Genomic DNA, 12,023 nt, shown 5'->3' with positions numbered 1-12,023 from the left:
TCTCTCCCTCTCTCCTTCTCCTGGGTTAACCAGCTCCATCCTTCTCTCCATCTCCTGGGTTAACCAGCTCCATTCCTCTCTCCCTCTCTCCATCTCCTGGGTTAACCAGCTCCATCCCTCTCTCCATCTCCTGGATTAACCAGCTCCATTCCTCTCTCCCTCTCTCCATCTCCTGGGTTAACCAGCTCCATCCCTCTCTCCCTCTCTCCATCTCATGGGTTAACCAGCTCCATCCCTCTCTCCATCTCTCCATCTCCTGGGTTAACCAGCTCCATTCCTCTCCATCTCCTGGGTTAACCAACTCCATCCCTCTCTCCATCTTCTGGGTTAACCAGCTCCATTCCTCTCTCCCTCTCTCATCTCCTGGGTTAACCAACTCCATCCCTCTCTCTATCTCATGGGTTAACCAACTCCATCCCTCTCTCCATCTCCTGGGTTAACCAGCTCCATCCCTCCATCCCTCTCTCCATCTCCTGGGTTAACCAGCTCCATCCCTCTCTCCAACTCCTGGGTTAACCGGCTCCATCCCTCTCTCCATCTCCTGGGTTAACCAGCTCCATCCCTCTCTCCCTCTCCTGGGTTAACTAACTCCATTCCTCTCTCCATCTCCTGGGTTAACCGGCTCCATCCCTCTCTCCATCTCCTGGGTTAACCAGCTCCATCCCTCTCTCCATCTCCTGGGTTAACCAACTCCATCCCTCTCTCCATCTCCTGGGTTAACCAGCTCCATCCCTCTCTCCCTCTCCTGGGTTAACCAGCTCCATCCCTCTCTCCATATCCTGGGTTAACCAGCTCCATCCCTCTCTCCATCTCCTGGGTTAACCAGCTCCATGTTGTTTGCTTGTGTTATTATAGTTGCTAGATTTGACATGAACCATGCTAGCTTTGTTAGTTATTTGTTAGTCATTGTTACGTCCTACTCAAATTATTGATTAACCACAGTTAGAGAATCACTCAGACACATTACTTTGTGAAAGTTCACAGTCAAAGTATTAGCTGCATTGTTTATATTCGGACATATTACCAGACACCTTGCCCTGATTAAAAGCAGTGGTTCGCGCTTTCAGTTTCACGCGAATGCTGCCATCAATCCACGGTTTCTGGTTTGGGAATGTTTTTATCGTTGCTATGGGAACGACATCTTCGACGCACGTTCTAATGAACTCGCACACCGAATCAGCGTATTCGTCAATATTTCCATCTGACGCAATACGAAACATGTCCCAGTCCACGTGATGGAAGCAGTCTTGGAGTGTGGAGTCAGCTTGGTCTGACCAGCGTTGGACAGACCTCAGCGTGGGAGCCTCTTGTTTAAGTTTCTGCCTGTAGGCAGGGATCAGCAAAATGGAGTCGTGGTCAGCTTTTCCGAAAGGGGGGCGGGGCAGGGCCTTATATGCGTCGCGGAAGTTAGAGTAACAATGATCCAAGGTTTTACCACCCCTGGTTGCGCAATCGATATGCTGATAAAATTTAGGGAGTCTTGTTTTCAGATTAGCTTTGTTAAAATCCCCAGCTACAATGAATGCAGCCTCCGGATAAATGGTTTCAGTTTGCAAAGAGTTAAATAAAGTTCGTTCAGAGCCATCGATGTGTCTGCTTGGGGGGATATATACGGCTGTGATTATAATCGAGGACAATTCTCTTGGAAGATAATGCATAATACATATAAAGGTCTACATTTGATTGTGAGGAATTCTAAATCAGGTGAACAGAAGGATTTGAGTTCCTGTATGTTTCCTTCATCACACCATGTCTCGTTAGTCATGAGGCATACGCCCCCGCCACTCTTCTTACCAGAAAGATGTTTGTTTCTGTCGGCGCGATGCGTGGAGAAACCCGTTGGCTGCACCGCCTCGGATTGCGTCTTCCCAGTTAGCCATGTTTCTGTGAAGCAGAGAACGTTGCAGTCTCTGATGTCCCTCTGGAATGCTACTCTTGCTCGGATTTCGTCAACCTTGTTGTCAAGAGACTGGACATTGGCAAGAAGAATGCTGGGGAGTGCTGCGCGATGTGTGTGTGTGTGTGTAGGTGAAAACAAGTAAAACTGAAACAAATGTATGCAGTGTGCCAACACTCTGTCTTCCTCTTCCCTGGTCCTGCTGTTTCAACAAAGCACCAATAACCTGTTTGTCTCCCTGCCTTGTCTGTTTGTCTCCCTGCCTTGTCTGTTTGTCTCCCTGCCTTGTCTGTTTGTCTCCCTGCCTTGTCTGTTTGTCTCCCTGCCTTGTCTGTTTGTCTCCCTGCCTTGTCTGGTTGTCTCCCTGCCTTGTCTGGTTGTCTCCCTGCCTTGTCTGTTTGTCTCCCTGCCTTGTCTGTTTGTCTCCCTGCCTTGTCTCTTTGTCTCCCTGCCTTGTCTCTTTGTCTCCCTGCCTTGTCTCTTTGTCTCCCTGCCTTGTCTGTTTGTCTCCCTGCCTTGTATGTTTGTCTCCCTGCCTTGTCTGCTGGTCTACCGTTTTTCTCACACTCTGTACCCGTTGTAGCGTGTGAAACTACACAATGTCTTGCAGGAACCTTTTCGATGTTATTACAATACATTACTTCAATACATTATTCCAATACATTGTAAAACACTCTACCCCAGCCCGGTGCAAATTGGAGGAGGAACACAACAAATCAATAGCTTTGCATGTGTGGCTACTTACCACAATCAATCAGTATGGCAAAAATAATCTCTGCTCAGAGGGCCTTTGCAGATAGAGATGCTAGTGTGGAAGGAGCGTCTTCCACTTTGCAAGATTAAGAATTTTAAGAATATGATGATCATGTCTCTGTCAATTCGGAGTCTGACAGTGAGTTGTAAGAAGAGGATGAGATTGACCTTCAGCTAGCCCCAGGACCAGCCCGGCAGCAGAAAGCCTCAGGACCAGCCCGTCAGCAGCCAGCCCCAGGACCAGCCCGTCAGCAACCAGCCCCAGGACCAGGACCAGCCCGTCAGCAGCCAGCCCCAGGACCAGCCCGTCAGCAGCCAGCCCCAGGACTAGCCCGTCAGCAACCAGCCCCAGGACCAGCCCTTCAGCAGCCAGCCCCAGGACCAGTCCGTCAGCAGCCAGCCCGTCAGCAGCCAGCCCCAGGACCAGTCCGTCAGCAGCCAGCCCGTCAGCAGCCAGCCCCAGGACCAGTCCGTCATCAGCCAGCCCCAGGACCAGTCGGTCAGCAATCAGCTCATCAGCAACCTGCCGTAGGAGAAATATGAATGTCAACCAATTGTGAAATTGAATGGTGTTCTTGGCCAAGGCATGAGCCACCCAACATGGTTGCCAATGTGATAAGGATGCAACCAGGGCCGATGTGGATAGAGTTTACTCATGTTCAGGACATACAGTCTTCTTTTGAACTGTTCATCCCAGACACCATCCAGCAAATCATTCTGAACACGAATTTGGAGGGAAGGCGATGTTTTTGGAGAGTGATGGAAAGAGATGGACCAAACTCATTTAAATGCATACTTTGGGGGTCTTATCCTTGCTGGTGTTTTCAGGTCCAATGGGGGATCACAGAATCCCTGTGGGATGCAGAAACTGACAGAGAATTTTTCCGTGTAACAACGTCTCTGGAAATGTTCCACATTATTTCCAGGATGATCCGCTTCAATAACCGAGACACCAGACCAGCTCGGCTGCAGAGAGACAAGCTATCTGCTATCAGGTCAGTGCAGAGACACCAGACCAGCTCGGCTGCAGAGAGACAAGCTATCTGCTATCAGGTCAGTGCAGAGACACCAGACCAGCTCGGCTGCAGAGAGACCAGACCAGCTCGGCTGCAGAGAGACAAGCTATCTGCTATCAGGTCAGTGCAGAGACACCAGACCATCTCGGCTGCAGAGAGACAAGCTATCTGCTATCAGGTCAGTGCAGAGAGACCAGACCAGCTCAGCTGCAGAGAGACAAGCTATCTGCTATCAGGTCAGTGCAGAGATACCAGACCAGCTCGGCTGCAGAGAGACAAGCTATCTGCTATCAGGTCAGTGCAGAGAGACCAGACCAGCTCGGCTGCAGAGAGACAAGCTATCTGCTATCAGGTCAGTGCAGAGACACCAGACCAGCTCGGCTGCAGAGAGACAAGCTATCTGCTATCAGGTCAGTGCAGAGACACCAGACCAGCTCGGCTGCAGAGAGACAAGCTATCTGCAATCAGGTCAGTGCAGAGACACCAGACCAGCTCGGCTGCAGAGAGACATGCTATCTGCTATCAGGTCAGTGCAGAGACACCAGACCAGCTCGGCTGCAGAGAGACAAGCTATCTGCTATCAGGTCAGTGCAGAGAGACCAGACCAGCTCGGCGGCAGAGAGACAAGCTATCTGCTATCAGGTCAGTGCAGAGAGACCAGACCAGCTCGGCGGCAGAGAGACAAGCTATCTGCTATCAGGTCAGTGCAGAGACACCAGACCAGCTCGGCGGCAGAGAGACAAGCTATCTGCAATCAGGTCAGTGCAGAGACACCAGACCATCTCGGCTGCAGAGAGACAAGCTATCTGCAATCAGGTCAGTGCAGAGAGACCAGACCAGCTCGGCTGCAGAGAGACAAGCTATTTGCTAGGTTAATTTCAGGTATAGCTTCACTGAGGTTTGGGTTAAGGTTAGGTTAATTTCAGGTATAGCTTCACTGAGGTTTGGGTTAATGTTAGGGTAAGTTCAGGTATAGCTTCACTGAGGTTTGGGTTAAGGTTAGGTTAAGTTCAGGTATAGCTTCACTGAGGTTTGGGTTAATGTTAGGGTAAGTTCAGGTATAGCTTCACTGAGGTTTGGGTTAAGGTTAGGTTAAGTTCAGGTATAGCTTCACTGAGGTTTGGGTTAATGTTAGGTTAAGTTCAGGTATAGCTTCACTGAGGTTTGGGTTAATGTTAGGTTAAGTTCAGGTATAGCTTCACTGAGGTTTGGGTTAATGTTAGGTTAAGTTCAGGTATAGCTTCACTGAGGTTTGGGTTAAGGTTAGGTTAAGTTCAGGTATAGCTTCACTGAGGTTTGGGTTAATGTTAGGTTAATTTCAGGTATAGCTTCACTGAGGTTTGGGTTTAGGTTAGGTTAAGTTCAGGTATAGCTTCACTGAGGTTTGGGTTAAGGTTAGGTCAAGTTCAGGTATAGCTTCACTGAGGTTTGGGTTAATGTTAGGTTAAGTTCAGGTATAGCGTCACTGAGGTTTGGGTTAAGGTTAGGTCAAGTTCAGGTATAGCTTCACTGAGGTTTGGGTTAAGGTTAGGTTAAGTTCAGGTATAGCTTCACTAAGGTTTGGGTTAATGTTAGGTTAATTTCAGGTTAAGGTTAGGGAAAGGTATAAAATGTCACATTGGATATACAGCTGTCCGGCCCCATTCATTTTCTGTTGGTGAAATATATACACTGCCATAAAACTACTATTTTAAATGTACTGTATATCAGTCACTGTTGTATGGATATATGGATAATATATGGATAATATATGGATAATATATGGATCATTTATGGATAATAACGTTCTTCATTTATAGGAAAATAAATATTTTGTATTACCTTATTCATCCTGTATTCTGTATCTACTGTGTATGTTGATTACTGGGAAAAACATCAAGAAATATAAGGTTTCAAAAAATATTACGATTATGTGTATTTTTCTTGAAATAAATATTTAACCACTTTCAGAATATTTGTGTTATTTCACTACTTGTTACTACTATATTTTCCACAGCCTAACTAAAAACAACATCTCCCCTGTGACAACGATATGCGGTGTATGAGTAACAAACCAGCGGTTTAGTGGAGAGATGGAGAAATAGGGAATGTTGCATGGATTCCATCTATAGATGTGTAGATCAGACAAGACACAGTGGTGGATTTACATTAAGGAAAACGTAGAAGGTCAATGTGGAGCTGGCATTCAAATGTAACGATTTTCTTCTTCCTCTGACGAGGAGTATGAAATATCGGACCAATGCGCGGCGTGGTAAGTGTCCATAATATATTTATTCAACTGAACACAGAAATAGAAAAGAACAAGATAAATAAATGAAAACCGAAACAGTTCTGTATGGTAAAACACAGAAAACAACTACCCACAAATCATAGTGGGAAAACAGGCTGCCTAAGTATGGTTCTCAATCAGAGACAACGATCAACAGCTGCCTCTGATTGGGAACCATACCAGGCCAAACACAGAAATACATAACCTAGAATACACAACATAGAATGCCCACCCCAACTCACTGACCAACCTAAAACAGAGATATAAAAAAGGAACTAAGGTCAGGACGTGACAACAAAGGATAATACCCCTTTAACCTCTTCAGTCGACCCTCTACTTTTTTGAACATTTTGTTAAAAATCGCGCAACATTTCAGCGCCCTGCTACTCATGCCAGGAATATAGTACGTTCATATGGTTAGAATGTGTGGATAGGAAACCCTCGGACGTTTTTAAAACTGGTTAAATCACGACTGTGGCTATTACATAACGTGCGTTACATCGGAAAGCGCAGGAAAACCTGATCACAGAAAATGGAAATAAATATCCTTGCGCCACTTCCAGCAATTGTTAACAGTGAGCCGAATTAGATAAGACCGAGCATTCAACTCCCACAGCATCCCCATGTTGTCTAGAGTCTTGTGAATTGAATCATCTTTGATTCTTGGTTGAACCGAAAGAGGGGCACGACTTACCTCCGGTCTCCGCCCAGATCATTCCGGAAGAGCTCTCTCCTGAATTTTTTTCCAAGACGACAGCTAATGATTTCTACATCGCCTATGGATGATTTTTATCGCTTATTAACGTTTACTAATACCTAAAGTAGCATTACAAACGTATTTCGAAGTGTTTTGTGAAAGTTTATCATCTACTTTTTGAATTTTAAAAAATGACGTTACGTTGTGAAATCGCTGTTTTTTTCGTTTATCACACAGTCTACATATAACGATATCTTGGCTTTATATGGCCCGATTTAATCGAAATAAAGACCCAATAGTGTTTATGGGACATCTAGGAGTGCCAACAAAGAAGATGGTGAAAGGTAATGACTGTTTTCTATTTTATTGTGCGGTTTGTGTAACGCCGAAATGCTAATTATTTTGTTTACGTCCCCTGCTGTGCTTTTCTGTTGTAGTGTATTGGTGCATGCTATCAGATAATAGCTTCTCATGCTGTCGCCGAAAAGCATTTTAAAAATCTGACTTGTTGCCTGGATTCACAACGAGTGTAGCTTTAATTTGATACCCCGCATGTGTATTTTAATGAACTTTTGAGTTTTAACTAATACTATTAGCATTTAGCGTAGCGCATTTGCATTTCCAGAGCTCTAGTTGGGACGCAAGCGTCCCAAGTAGAGGCAAGAGGTTAAAAAGGTAATATGGAGGATTCATAATAATTTTGCAAGCCCAATTTTTCAGTTTTTGATTTGTTAAAAAGTTTGAAATATCCAATAAATGTCGTTCCACTTCATGATTGTGTCCCACTTGTTGTTGATTCTTCACAAAAAAATACAGTTTTATATCTTTATGTTTGAAGCCTGAAATGTGGCAAAAGGTCGGAAAGTTCAAGGGGGCCGAATACTTTCGCAAGGCACTGTATCTTGCCCAAGTACTTCCGGCGCCGACGGAGATGGCTGCCTCGCTTCGCGTTCCTAGGAAACTATGCAGTTTTTTGGTTTTTTTACGTGTTATTTCTTACATTAGTACCCCAGGTCATCTTAGGGTTCATTACATACAGTCGAGAAGAACTACTGAATATAAGAACAGCGTCAACTCACCATCAGTACGACCAAGAATATTTTTTCCGCGATGCGGATCCTGTGTTCTGCCTTACAAACAGGACAACGGAATGGATCGCAAGCAGCGACCCAAGAAAACGACTCCGAAAAAGAGGGAAACGAGGCAGTCTTCTGGTCAGACTCCGAAAAAGGGCACATCGCGCACCACTCCCCAGCATTCTTCTTTCCAATGTCCAACAAGGTTGACGAAATCCGAGCAAGGGTGGCATTCCAGAGGGACATCAGAGACTGCAACGTTCTCTGCTTCACGGAAACATGGCTCACTGGAGAGACGCTATCCGATGCGGTGCAGCCAACGGGTTTCTCCACGCATCGCGCCGACAGAAACAAACATCTTTCTGGTAAGAAGAGTGGCGGGGGCGTATGCCTCATGACTAACGAGACATGGTGTGATGAAGGAAACATACAGGAACTCAAATCCTTCTGTTCACCTGATTTAGAATTCCTCACAATCAAATGTATTATCTTTATATGTATTATGCATTATCTTCCAAGAGAATTATCTTCGATTATAATCACAGCCGTATATATCCCCCCCCAAGCAGACACATCGATGGCTCTGAACGAACTTTATTTAACTCTTTGCAAACTCGAAACCATTTATCCGGAGGCTGCATTCATTGTAGCTGGGGATTTTAACAAAGCTAATCTGAAAACAAGACTCCCTAAATTTTATCAGCATATCGATTGCGCAACCAGGGGTGGTAAAACCTTGGATCATTGTTACTCTAACTTCCGCGACGCATATAAGGCCCTGCCCCGCCCCCCTCTTTCGGAAAAGCTGACCACGACTCCATTTTGCTGATCCCTGCCTACAGGCAGAAACTAAAACAAGAGGCTCCCACGCTGAGGTCTGTCCAACGCTGGTCAGACCAAGCTGACTCCACACTCCAAGACTGCTTCCATCACGTGGACTGGGACATGTTTCGTATTGCGTCAGATAAAAATATTGACGAATACGCTGATTCGGTGTGCGAGTTCATTAGAACGTGCGTCGAAGATGTCGTTCCCATAGCAACGATAAAAACATTCCCTAACCAGAAACCGTGGATTGATGGCAGCATTCGCGTGAAACTGAAAGCGCGAACCACTGCTTTTAATCAGGGCAAGGTGACCGGAAACATGACAGAATATAAACAATGCAGCTATTCCCTCCGCAAGGCTATTAAACAAGCTAAGCGTCAGTACAGAGACAAAGTGGAATCTCAATTCAATGGCTCAGACACAAGAGGCATGTGGCAGGGTCTACAGTCAATCATGGACTACAAGAAGAAACCCAGCCCAGTCACGGACCAGGATGTCTTGCTCCCAGGCAGACTAAATAACTTTTTTGCCCGCTTTGAGGACAATACAGTGCCACTAACACGGCCTGCAATGAAAACATGCGGTCTCTCCTTCACTGCAGCCGAGGTGAGTAAGACATTTACATTTACATTTACATTTAAGTCATTTAGCAGACGCTCTTATCTAGAGCGACTTACAATTGGTGCGTTCACCTTAAGACATCCAGTGGAACAGCCACTTTACAATAGTGCATCTAAATATTTTAAGGGGGGTGAGAAGGATTACTTTATCCTATCCTAGGTATTCCTGAAAGAGGTGGGGTTTCAGGTGTCTCCGGAAGGTGGTGATTGACTCCGCTGTCCTGGCGTCGTGAGGGAGTTTGTTCCACCATTGGGGGCCAGAGCAGAGAACAGTTTTGACTGGGCTGCGCGGGAACTGTACTTCCTCAGTGGTAGGGAGGCGAGCAGGCCAGAGGTGGATGAACGCAGTGCCCTTGTTTGGGTGTAGGGCCTGATCAGAGCCTGGAGGTACTGAGGTGCCGTTCCCCTCACAGCTCCGTAGACAAGCACCATGGTCTTGTAGCGGATGCGAGCTTCAACTGGAAGCCAGTGGAGAGAGCGGAGGAGCGGGGTGACGTGAGAGAACTTGGGAAGGTTGAACACCAGACGGGCTGCGGCGTTCTGGATGAGTTGTAGGGGTTTAATGGCACAGGCAGGGAGCCCAGCCAACAGCGAGTTGCAGTAATCCAGACGGGAGATGACAAGTGCCTGGATTAGGACCTGCGCTGCTTCCTGTGTGAGGCAGGGTCGTACTCTGCGGATGTTGTAGAGCATGAACCTACAAGAACGGGCCACCGCCTTGATGTTAGTTGAGAACGACAGGGTGTTGTCCAGGATCACGCCAAGGTTCTTAGCGCTCTGGGAGGAGGACACAATGGAGTTGTCAACCGTGATGGCGAGATCATGGAACGGGCAGTCCTTCCCCGGGAGGAAGAGCAGCTCCGTCTTGTCGAGGTTCAGCTTGAGGTGGTGATCCGTCATCCACACTGATATGTCTGCCAGACATGCAGAGATGCGATTCGCCACCTGGTCATCAGAAGGGGGAAAGGAGAAGATTAATTGTGTGTCGTCTGCATAGCAATGATAGGAGAGACCATGTGAGGTTATGACAGAGCCAAGTGACTTGGTGTATAGCGAGAATAGGAGAGGGCCTAGAACAGAGCCCTGGGGGACGCCAGTGGTGAGAGCGCGTGGTGAGGAGACAGATTCTCGGCACGCCACCTGGTAGGAGCGACCTGTCAGTTAGGACGCAATTTAAACGTGTTAACCCTCGCAAGGCTGCAGGCCCAGACGGCATCCCCAGCCGCGCCCTCAGAGCATGCGCAGACCAGCTGGCCGGTGTGTTTACGGACATATTCAATCAATTTTTTTTTTTTTTTTTTTTTTTTTTTCGACTTCCGGCGCCTTTTTTTCGACTTCCGGCGCCGACTGAGATGGCCGCCTCGCTTCGCGTTCCTAGGAAACTATGCAGTTTTTTGTTTTTTTACGTGTTATTTCTTACATTAGTACCCCAGGTCATCTTAGGTTTCATTACATACAGTCGAGAAGAACTACTGAATATAAGATCAGCGCCAACTCACCATCAGTACGACCAAGAATATGTTTTCCGCGACGCGGATCCGGTGTTCTGCCTTACAAACAGGACAACGGAATGGATCGCATGCAGCGACCCAAGGAAACGACTCCGAAAAAGAGGGAAACGAGGCGGTGTTCTGGTCAGACTCCGAAAAAGGGCACATCGCGCAGCACTCCCCAGCATTCTTCTTGCCAATGTCCAGTCTCTTGACAACAAGGTTGACGAAATCCGAGCAAGAGTAGCATTCCAGAGGGACATCAGAGACTGCAACGTTCTCTGCTTCACAGAAACATGGCTAACTGGGAAGACGCAATCCGAGGCGGTGCAGCCAACGGGTTTCACCACGCATCGCGCCGACAGAAACAAACATCTTTCTGGTAAGAAGAGTGGCGGGGGCGTATGCCTCATGACTAACGAGACATGGTGTGATGAAGGAAACATACAGGAACTCAAATCCTTCTGTTCACCTGATTTAGAATTCCTCACAATCAAATGTAGACCGCATTATCTTCCAAGAGAATTGTCCTCGATTATAATCACAGCCGTATATATCCCCCCCCAAGCAGACACATCGATGGCTCTGAACGAACTTTATTTAACTCTTTGCAAACTGGAAACCATTTATCCGGAGGCTGCATTCATTGTAGCTGGGGATTTTAACAAAGCTAATCTGAAAACAAGACTCCCTAAATTTTACCAGCATATCGATTGCGCAACCAGGGGTGGTAAAACCTTGGATCATTGTTACTCTAACTTCCGCGACGCATATAAGGCCCTGCCCCGCCCCCCTTTCGGAAAATCTGACCACGACTCCATTTTGCTGATCCCTGCCTACAGGCAGAAACTTAAACAAGAGGCTCCCACGCTGAGGTCTGTCCAACGCTGGTCAGACCAAGCTGACTCCACACTCCAAGACTGCTTCCATCACGTGGACTGGGACATGTTTCGTATTGCGTCAGATGGAAATATTGACGAATACGCTGATTCGGTGTGCGAGTTCATTAGAACGTGCGTCGAAGATGTCGTTCCCATAGCAACGATAAAAACATTCCCAAACCAGAAACCGTGGATTGATGGCAGCATTCGCGTGAAACTGAAAGCGCGAACCACTGCTTTTAATCAGGGCAAGGTGTCTGGTAATATGTCCGAATATAAACAATGTAGCTATTCCCTCCGCAAGGCTATTAAACAAGCTAAGCGTCAGTACAGAGACAAAGTGGAATCTCAATTCAATGGCTCAGACACAAGAGGCATGTGGCAGGGTCTACAGTCAATCACGGACTACAAGAAGAAACCCAGCCCAGTCACGGACCAGGATGTCTTGCTCCCAGGCAGACTAAATCACTTTTTTGCCCGCTTTGAGGACAATACA

Source organism: Oncorhynchus nerka, unplaced genomic scaffold (genome assembly GCF_034236695.1).
Source record: "Oncorhynchus nerka isolate Pitt River unplaced genomic scaffold, Oner_Uvic_2.0 unplaced_scaffold_942, whole genome shotgun sequence".
Classification (NCBI taxonomy): Eukaryota; Metazoa; Chordata; class Actinopteri; order Salmoniformes; family Salmonidae; genus Oncorhynchus; species Oncorhynchus nerka.
This window is presented reverse-complemented; position numbering follows the sequence as displayed.